Here is a 10,945-nt window from a genome sequence, read left to right on the forward strand (position 1 = left end):
CTGGACTTGCAGGAATGCTGTGCAGCCAACCACAGCTATCACACCATACAGCAGCATCTGCTGGGCTGACCAGTGCTTGTGGTGGTCCTCAAACCTTCTGCCCATTCTGTTAAATGTGTGTCACCTTCTGACTCCAGGTGGGGAGTAACACCTCCAGAGAGCCCCACGTGTTTCACACTCTGCCTGTCACATCAAGGTGATGGCAACATACAAGCAGGAAAGGCTGGAGGAGGTGGTGGCCCTTACCAACTTAGTGCTCCCCAGGCCAGAGCCACTGGCCTTGAACAGATACTGAGAAGGAGGTGAATTGGTGAGGAGCTGCTGGAGAATCTTGTCCTGCCTCTAGCAGTAACATACCTGGGGCAGTGTACTCTACTCTCCTCTCCCTGGGCTGAAAACACTGAGATCTGAAGGAGTCTTCACCTGAAGGACAGAACTGCTACTCCACTTTGGAGGAGCTGGAGTATTTTCTGGAGAGTGAGGAAATGGTGCTTGTTGAAGGTAAGGAGAATGCTGAGGCTTTAAATTTTCCTTAGAAACTCAGCAGGGGATTTCTGTACCCCCCTCTGTCAAACTGCAAAGCATTTCACTAGCAGGCTACCACTGAAGCTGGGGTACCATATTTTGTTTCAGTCAGTTGAGAAATTGGAGGAGAACCTAGACAGCAAAGCAACAGATAAGAAATCCAAGCAGCAAGCCATGAGAGGATGGTTTCCAGGGAACTGGGGGAGTTAGAACTCAGAATCTGGAAATGAAGCAGTAGTTAGGGAGATGCTTCTGACAAGATACCAGCCATGGTGACAAACCTTGGCCCAGCTGCAAGAGAAAGAAATTGGTCTGTGCAACAACAATGTAGCTGGGATGAAAAGTGGAGACCGGGCTGGATGTGAGACAGGCTGCAGCACCTGAACTTCATAACCACAAGCTCCAGTGGGAGCAGCTGGGAAACCCCTGTTGCTGATCCTTCCTTTGCTCCTGCACAACTCTGTTGATGGCACCAGCAGTGCAGAAAGAGGAATGGTCTGCATGGTGTGGGGGCACTGCTGGGTGGAGGCAGGGAGATGCTATCTCCCCATAGTACAAGGAGCAGCCATCCTTTTCCTACCCAGAGCAGCAGGCATGGCAAGCCTTGTCCCGAAGTCCCAAAGTCTTTGGGACCTTCCATCCCAGATTTTATAGCCTGTCACACACCAAGCACATTGGTGGCCCCAGAGTCACACAGCTGCTGTGAGAGGGAGGATTTCTTAAGAGCAGGTAGGAGGGAAAGTGGCTGTCAGTGTTTGTGTATGGGTGAGGGAGGTAGAGGTCTCAGAGTGGGGAGAGGAGATGGAAATGGGCTCACTGCAGCCTCTTCACTTTCTGAAGGTCAGCTTACCATTTCAGCAACTCAAATGCATCTTTGACTTCAGCAGTGCGTCTGGCCTGTATGGACTCCAAATGGGTGGATTGGTAGGATAAATTGGGGGTGTGAGTGGAGTAAGAGTCTGGCTAGAAGACCAGTGCAAATGCCTACACTCAGGTGGGGAGCCAAGTGCTGGCACAGGAATGAAACACTGGGTGATCCTGTATGTCTAAACCATGCATGCAGGAGAGAACTAATAAACCACTGTTGGGGTTTGCCTATCAGTTTCAGGAAGATTATTGCATTTTACAGACAACTTTTCAACAGAAGAACAGCTTACAGGGTACATCTTGAAGGCGGCTGAGGGAAGAGGTAGAACATGGGGCAGGTCGATGATTAGCAAGCTGAAAATAGTGCAGTGAAATACCACAGGGAGAAACCATAGCAATGGAGAAAGGAGTAACAGGAGGATAGGAAAGAAGAAATTATCAGTGAGGTCTTAGCAAGCAATACAAAAACAGAGAGACTTCTGAGCAGGGATTCTCCAGCCCTTACTTGTTACCATTATCTTCCTGAAGCTTGTCTGTGTTGCTGGGACTGTCACTTGTGTTACCTGCTGAGTTTATTAATTTCTTTATTAACCCCCCCAGCAGTGGTTAATATGAGAGGTTTAAGAAGACCAAGGGAAAAGTGTCAGAGTGGCTTTGTCTGTAATGACTTCTATTTCTGAAAAAATGTAACAGTTCAATACCTCAAAATGGGATCTGGGACAAACTGCTTTGTTTTCCAATTCTGTTATCCATAGTCAAGGCTGGATTAAGACTGTCAGCGCAGATCTAATAATTTCCCTCAGGAAGAAAACTTTCTGCTGTCCTGATCAAAGAAAATCTTGAAAAACCCTATTCAGGAATTTCTACTATGTTTTGAAAGCAATTTATAGACAACAGCTCTGAGGTGTGAGCTGCATGTGCTTATTAGTGAAGTACTGTTGTTACCGACTTTGATTACCAAGTAAGTTCATTCACTTCTGGGATCAGAAGGTGTCACAAGTCCTTCAGGAGCATGACTGGGATTGTTGCGTGTCGATAGCCATTGCTCACTCTCAGAGGTGTCTCTGCATTTCTGGGATGGGCCCATCACCTCCCTACTTCCAGAAGGCCACACACTGTGACTCTCTCACTTCTACTCCTGCACTTTCTGGCAATGCTGATTTAATGCAGAGGGGGCAATAGCTGCTCTCACACTCAGGGTGGTTCACCTGGCCCTTGGCTGCACTGGGTAAAAGGGCTCCAGCAACCAGACAAGGGAGGCTGTACTGCTGAAACTGAAAGCTGGGTATCTCTTTTTAAAGAAAAGCAGACTGCACTGCTCTGGTCCCAGAAGTAAAATGCTGAAATCTAAGTACCTGGTGTTATAAATAGACTCAAGAGGAGTGAAATTTCCAATTTGAATTTATTAATTCAAGGCATACAGCATAAGCAAAAGTTTCAGCGCTGGACGGCAGGGGAGTCTCCGCTCCACCAACTGCCGCACCCTCATCCCCAACGTCCCCCTTTTTAAGTTCTTAGTGCTTCCGGACTGCTGTGTCATTTTGAAGTACTCTGCGCTTGCGTTGATTGTTGCTAGGGGGTCTTCTCTCACCTCCTGGTGGTCGATGATGAAGGTCTTGGTAGTCTTCCTCGGTTGTGTCCTTTGACCTGATTCCATATTTGGTAGAAGAGCTTCGCCCTTTCTCTTATAAAACTTACTTAAGATCTTATGATTACCACGCGATTATGCAGGCAAAAAAAGAATTATGTAAGTTAAATAAATCAAACAGGAACTTAACCACATCCTCTATTTTTGAGGTTTTTTTTGTGTAGCAAGCTAGACAAACACTTAATCACATCTTCTATTTTTAAGGTTTTCTGTGTAACGAACAAGAGGTTTTATCTGTTTCAATCCCCCCTTTCTCTTTTATCCTCTTGTTCGTCAAACCTAGCCAATGCGTATCGACTTAGTTCTAAGTATTCTCCCCCTTCGGCTCCCCACAAAGCTTTGTATTCTGAGCATATCACCATAAGGTGAGCTGCTTCCAGCCTCCCTTTAACAATATTCACTATTTTATTAAAAAGGCAAAGTCCAAACATAAGTCCCAACATTACAGTATTACTGGTCCTGCAATAGTTGACAACAAAGTAATAAGCCGGGGGAGTAATTGAACCAAGTTTCATACCAGCTCTGTTGAGCTTCTCTTTCTTTTTTCCTCTGTTCTAACCTTTCTCTAAGTTTTGCCATTGAGTCTTGGATGACCCCACTCTTGTTGACGTATGAGCAACATTCCTCTCGTAAGGCCATGCATAGCCCTTCTTGCTGTAATAATAGAAGGTTTAGTCCTCGCCTATTTTGTAATGCTACTTCTGCCAGGGAATCTAAGGATTCTGTGAGATCTCTTATGGATTCTTCAATTCTCCTTAAATCTTCGTCTACAGATAGTCTAAGTTCTTGAAACCCTTTATGTTGTTATACTAATGAGGCTACTCCTGTTCCTGTTCCAATTGCTCTGACTCCCAATAACATGGCTACCGTGAGAGTGGTGAAGACTTCCCTTTTTACTAAATGATGCTCTGGCCCCTGATATTGATCATAAACGTAGTGAGGTGAGTGGTAAGTTATCTTGGGCACGATTAACACTTGAACACAGAATTCACTTGTTCTGTTAAATTTTTCTATATTTATACAAGGAGTAACTCCTAAAGTATTGCAAACCCATTTTGTGTTCATTGCTGGGAGTAGCCATTGTGCTGGCTTTGCTGGATCTCTAAGTTTCCCATACTCAGCACACAGGTGGTGTTTTTCTGGGGGTACTTGTCCTATACATCTCCCCTTCCCTGTGACTTTTGCTAAAGTTATTCCTTTCTGAGTATTCTCTTTCTTCCACAGGCATCTCGCAGGGTTGGTGTCATTTATTCTCTTAGCCTTTGCCGTGATTCCTATTGCCTCATAAAAAGGGGGTTTGAGTGTATAATTTTTGTTTCTAGAACTTTCTGATCTTCCCATCTAATTAGGGACCACTTAAAGGGTTCATGGGTCTGAGCATAGGATATCTTAATCACTACACACATCAGTATTAGCTTTGTCCAAACCGGGTGGTCCACATGGTTGGAATAGGACTTAAAAATTTGTTTTTGTTGTCTTTCTTTTCCCCGTTCCCCTCCCCTTAGTGGTGGCTCACCAATCTTGTGGTAGGACTGCCAGCATCTCCTGGACTTCCCACAGAGGGGTCGAGACTTCCGATTGTCTCCACGGTCCATTACCCCTCTGCCTCGCTCGACGACTCGGTTGCTGCGAGCCTCGAGGGTGACCATCTTCTCGGCAGCAGGGGTATTCTTCAGGAGCTGGATAATTATGATTGTCTCTTCCCCACCTTCTCTCTAGGCTAGCAGCCCAGTTTCTGGCTTTTATTTGTGGGATATCACACCGTATGGTGGGACTACTTCTCCTGCACACCACTTCGAGAATGTCGAGGATGAAGGGGGCCGGTTCGTTGAGTGATAACAGAACCGTTCGGGGTTTATACCCTTTGAGAAGGTCTCCCACCACTGATCTGACCCAAGTTTTATTTCTCCCGAGTCTACTTTATAATTAAGGATCATAGAAGTTAGTCTCCTTTCATTAGTATAACAGGGGCCGCAAATGCCCCTAGGAACCCGTCCTCTCCGACAATGAGTCCACCACGGTTCGTGACACAGCTTACAAGAAAAGCATAAAAATGGGTAACAATCACAGTCCAAATAATTGCATTTTAGTCTTATTTCTTCACATCTGGCTGACTCCCCTCCCCAGGTTTGTCCTTTATATTTGAGGCGAGGAGACTTAAAGTAAGGCTTACCCAGTTCATCCTCTAATCTTTTACAATATCCCAGTGATCGCTCGTTTCTTGTTAAGAGGTCTTGAAGATATTGATTGTCCCCTACCCAGACTATTATCCAAATCATGAAGTTCGCTGTAATTTGATTGTGGTTTCTCCAGGGACACTGCAGACCTTCCAGTTGTCTGGGGGTTTCACTGGTCCCTTGATACGACTAGCGTGAGTCCACCCTTTCTCAACAGTTTGGACTGCTGCATCTGTTGTAATAAGTACTTGGTAAGGTCCTTCCCACTTTGGTATCAAGGGGTTTTCTTTCCAGCTTCGGACCAACACCCAATCCCCTGGTTGCACCTGGTGTAAGGTAAAATCTAAGGGGGGGTTTTTGTGCAAGCATCCCTTTTTTTTTTTTTTTTTTTTTTTTTTTCATAAAGCCTTTTTAAACTTGTTCAATTCTGCTAAGTATTTATTCATGCATTGATCATTAATAACTGGGTGCTCCTGAGGTCCCTCAAGATTGTATGGCATTCTATACAGCATTTCAAAGGGAGATATCCCTATATCTATTCTAGGTGTGGTCCGTATAGTTAATAGGGCTAAAGGGACACATTTTACCCAGGACATTTTTGCTTCCATTACTAACTTAGTTAGTTGTTTCTTTATTTCTCCATTCATCCTTTCTACTCGTCCTGAACTTTGAGGATGCCACGGAGTATGTTGTTCCCATTTTATTCCAAGAGCTTTGGCTAGGTTCTGGGTTATCTGAGATGTAAAGTGTGGTCCCCGATCTGAATCTATAACTTCTGGGACCCCATATCAAGGAATTATTTCTTCTAGTAATACTTTCGCTACTACCTTAGCAGTTTCCCTCGGGGTTGGGAATGCTTCTACAAAGTGAGTAAGGTGGTCTAATAGACCAGGACTAATAGATATTTTATCCTTCCTACCTTCGGGAGTTCAGTAAAATCTACTTGAATATGCGAAAAAGGTCTCTTTGCCAGAGGTCGCCCTCCCTCTGGCAACTTCCTTAGGTTTTTCCTATTTGTTTGTAGGCACAGAAGGCAACCTCTAGTTACTTGTTTAGCCATGTCCCAGATCCCCATACTCATGTATTTGGTGGCAAAATAATCTACTAATCCTTGTGATCCCCAATGGGTCTTCTGATGAACTTTTTCCAATAATCTATAGGCCATAACTTTAGGTAATACTTCCCTCCCATCGGGTAGAAACCACCTCCCTTCAGAATTTTCGGTTGCTCCAATTTCTAGCAGCTTTTTCTTCTTCCCTAAATTTTATAATTTGGTCTTGGCCCTTTAAATCAGTGATGTCTTTGTCTCCCTTCAGGGTCAGGATTCGTAGTGCTGCTCGCTTTGCTTCTCGATCCGCTGCATTATTTCCCCTACTCTGTAAATCTAATCCCCGTTGGTGCCCTTTTAGATGGACTACTGCCAACCTTCGGGGTTTCCTTAGTGCTTTTAAAACTTCCGTAATAAGATTCCTATGAACTAAATCTTTTCCTTGAGAATTGACCAGCCCCCTTTCTTCCCATATTTTTCCAAATGTATGTACTATTCTATAACAATATTTGGAATCTGTAAAGATAGTTTCCTCTTTTCCTTCCAGAAAATTTAATGCACGCAGTAAGGAGTATAGTTCACACGCTTGGGCTGACCAAGATCTATCTAGTGGCCCTGACTCTAGTATTTGCAACTCAGGTCCCCTAATGATAGCATACCCTGATGTTCTCGTCCCTTCTATAATCCTTGAGGACCCATCTATGAATAACTTTTCTCCTGTGTTTAATTTTTTTTTTTTTTTTTTTTTTTTTTTTTTTTTTTTTTTCAGATCAGGTCTTATTTTTACTTGTTCCTCTATAGTGATTATGCAATCATGCTCTAATGGTTCTGCGCCTCATTCTCCATATAGGAACTCAGCGGGGTTTTGCAAGGCTGTGGTTTCAATTGTTAAATTTGGGGCTTCTATTAGGATTCCTTCATAATTGAGAAGTCGAGCATCAGATATCCATTTGTCAGCTTTTTGCTGAAGCACCCCCCCCTAATGTTATGGGGAGACATTACCTTCAATGTACTTGTTAAAAGTAATTTTTCGTCCAGAGACAAAGGGTGCTGTCTTATTCTAATCGGGACATCTGGATTCTTAATAGTTACCGTAAAAGGAGTGATTTTTAACTGCCCAACACTCTCAGGAGTGTACCATACTTCGGGATTGATTTTTGCCTCGTCCTCCACTCGCAGAGGACAAAGTTTTATTCTAAGCTCTTTTTCTTCTACATCAATCCTAATTCCTAGTTCAATAATCATGTCTCAACCCAATAAATTATATTCTGATTCGGGAACCAACAAAAATCCCCTATCCCTATTTTTGAATCTGTTTCTATTACTACACCCTTAATAATTTTTACTTCAAATGGTTCCCCTTTTGCCCCAATGACGGTTGCAACTTCTTTAGACAAATTACATCCTTTTGGTAAAAACTGAATAGTTGATCTCTCGGCCCCAGTGTCTACCAGGAAAGGTATTTCCTGGTGTTGGGGACCCACCTTAAGTTTTATCAAGGGCTCTTTAGGTGTTTTTCGGGTCCCCAATAAATAGAGCCCCTGACCCCTCTAATCCATCAGGAATTCCTTCTCATCTTTAATCCTAACCCTACATTCCTTTTTAAAATGCCCTCTTTTTTCACAATAGAAACAAATCCTCTGACTTGCTGTCTCTTTGGGCTCTCCCTTTCTGGGATCCCCAAACTTCCTCTCTTGTCTTTCATACCCCCTATTCCCACTCGTTGCTGCCACCATCAGCCTAACTTGCTTCCGATAACTCTCATCCTCTCTCCTAACATACACTTTCTGTGCTTCCCTTAAAAGTTCATCCAGCCCTCGGTCTTGCCAATCTTCAATCTTTTGTATTTTCCTTTTTATATCTTCCCATGATTTTGAAACAAAATGTACCTTTAAAAGAGCTTCTCCGGCTGGTCCATTAGGATCCATACTGGAGTATAGCTGGAAGTTCCGTCTTAACCTTTCTAATCAATCTGTGGGTGATTCATCTTTTTTTCTGTCTATTGTTGAAAGCTTTATCTATATTCTGGCCCCTTGGGACTGATTCCCTAATTCCTTGGATTATTCAAATCCTGCATATGCGTTCGATGGGCTGGGTTTTGATGATCCCATTGCGGATTCTGCAGAGGCCACTTAGTATCCGCGGAGGGACACTGGGCGTGTTGCGCATCCCAGATACGCATTCCCTCTCTCCTAATCATATTTCGTTCTTCAGCCAAAAATAAAATTGTTAAAATCGACTGGAGTTCTTCCCATGTATACATGTTTGGACTCAAAAATTGATCTACCTTATCAGCTACTCCTAAAGGATCTTCTAGTAAATGTCCCATTTCTTTTTTTTTTTTTTTTTTTTTTTTTTTTTTTTAAATTCTTGAACATCGGTCGAACTCAGGGGGACTGAAATAAATCCTATTCCTGCCTGCAGACCCCCATCGGCATTTCCCTTAAGGGAAAAAGCCCCGTCTGTTGTTCTTTAGTCCGACTCCTAGTGATTGGACTCCGGTAATCTGATTGGTCAGAGTCACTATCATTACTTTGAGGTGGGGGCACCGGTGCATTTGGCACTGGAGGAGGTGGGGGTGGGACATAAGGAGGGGGTACTATTATAATTTCATCTCCTTTTCCCTTCTTCTCCTTTTTCTTATCCAGTTCCTTATTTTCCTCAGTTAGCTTAAAGATGTATACTTCTGGTCTAAACACCCAGATTTTTGCATACTCGCTTTCTTCTGGCGAGATAGGTTCTTTAGAGTTTACCCAAATGTTTAATGTCTGTCTTACCCAATCTTCCGATGATCCGAAGATGGGCCAATATACATTTTTAGAAATTTCCTTCACGCCCCAAACTTCTACACAATAGTGTATAATTTTAGCCCTGTCTTTGCTTTCAGTTCCTGGGAAGTGTTTCCAGTTACTAAGCAAGTATCCCAGGGGGCTGTCCCTTGAAATGGAGGGAGCTTAACCTGTGCAGGGGGCTTACTCTTCCCCTGTCTCATTCTTCCGGAGTGCCTTCTTACACACACGTATCTTTCACTTCCCCTCTTTCGTGGCCCGAGCCCTCGCGGGTCTGCGGGAACCGCACTACTGGAGGGTCCGCAATCGCTTGGAAGATCTGGCTACCAGTCCTCCTCTCATTCACACATCACATCGCCACACTCCGGGATCCCATTCTTCCGGAGTGCCTTCCACACTCCGGGATCCCAACCCCAACCGGACGGATCCCGTTCTTCCGGAGTGCCCCCGCACTCCGGGATCCCATACTTACGCGTCCTGCGTCTTCGTCCGGACCCTGTGCACAGAGGATTAAGGGGTTCACTGGTGTCTCCCTTTTGCTTATGAGTATAATTTAGGTTCGTCGGTGGGGGAGGTGGAGGTCGTCCAGAGGGGCCACCTAACTAGGTTAGGTGGGGCGCCCCCCTCTCTGGAACAACTTTTCCAATTCACTCCCCCATCCGAGTCACGGCACCAATTTGTTATAAATAGACTCAAGAGGAGTGAAATTTCCAATTTGAATTTATTAATTCAAGGCATACAGCATAAGCAAAAGTTTCAGCGCTGGACGGCAGGGGAGTCTCCGCTCCACCAACTGCCGCACCCTCATCCCCAACGTCCCCCTTTTTAAGTTCTTAGTGCTTCCGGACTGCTGTGTCATTTTGAAGTACTCTGCGCTTGCGTTGATTGTTGCTAGGGGGTCTTCTCTCACCTCCTGGTGGTCGATGATGAAGGTCTTGGTAGTCTTCCTCGGTTGTGTCCTTTGACCTGATTCCATATTTGGTAGAAGAGCTTCGCCCTTTCTCTTATAAAACTTACTTAAGATCTTATGATTACCACGCGATTATGCAGGCAAAAAAAGAATTATGTAAGTTAAATAAATCAAACAGGAACTTAACCACATCCTCTATTTTTGAGGTTTTTTTTGTGTAGCAAGCTAGACAAACACTTAATCACATCTTCTATTTTTAAGGTTTTCTGTGTAACGAACAAGAGGTTTTATCTGTTTCACCTGGGAGCCAGTGGTTTTCGAATTTTGAGCTGCTGCTACTGCACACATCTGGTGTACTGAAGGCATGGCCATGCTGCTAGCGAAGCCCACTGGAAGCAGCTCATCTTTACTGGAACACAGTAAGGATGCATAACAGCTATGAGAAGATCAGGAGACGGCTCCATTAAGGAGTTCAAAGCTTTGCTAGTTTGTACACATGCATGGGCAACAGTGTTGTAGTGTGTTCTGTTAGTTTGTTTGATTGCTCCCCTATTTTCTGTATTGTTCCCTCCATCTTCTGTAATGGTTCTGCCCTCACCAGTTCTTTCTGCCATGGTATTGTCTGTCATTTGGTTACCTTGGTTACTCCCACCACAGTTTATGTCAATCCTCTCTGTTATATAATTTCCCCTCCCCTGTGTTTCCTTATATGTGAATTTGTTCTCCTCCCTGGGCCCAGTCAATAACTCCCCACTCCTCCTAGTTTGCCAGAACCTTCTGTGCTTAGGGAGACTTGATTGGCTGTGGTTCCGGGGCCCCTCCTTTACATTGTTTCTATTGGGTTTTCTCTCATGCCCGTTATCCTAAGTTCACTCCCCTACCTTCCCCTATTGGTCCTTTGTAAACCCCTCCCTGAGATCCCTCCTCCCCTTTATAACCCTGTTGCACTCTTTGTTCTTCGTCACTCACTGGCTGACACAT

At 44.2% G+C, this 10,945-nt stretch overlaps 1 long non-coding RNA gene across 1 annotated transcript; it reads right to left on the reverse strand.

Moving 5' to 3' along the window:
- Positions 1-2,775: 2,775 nt before the first annotated feature.
- LOC141728509 (uncharacterized) lies at positions 2,776-10,259 on the reverse strand. The gene is made up of 2 exons (XR_012579494.1): positions 9,527-10,259; positions 2,776-5,449 (listed from the first exon to the last, which is right to left on the reverse strand). It is a non-coding gene; the product is annotated as an uncharacterized LOC141728509 (long non-coding RNA).
- Between the last annotated feature and the right edge of the window lie 686 nt (positions 10,260-10,945).

Source organism: Zonotrichia albicollis, chromosome 3 (assembly GCF_047830755.1).
Source record: "Zonotrichia albicollis isolate bZonAlb1 chromosome 3, bZonAlb1.hap1, whole genome shotgun sequence".
NCBI lineage: Eukaryota > Metazoa > Chordata > Aves > Passeriformes > Passerellidae > Zonotrichia > Zonotrichia albicollis.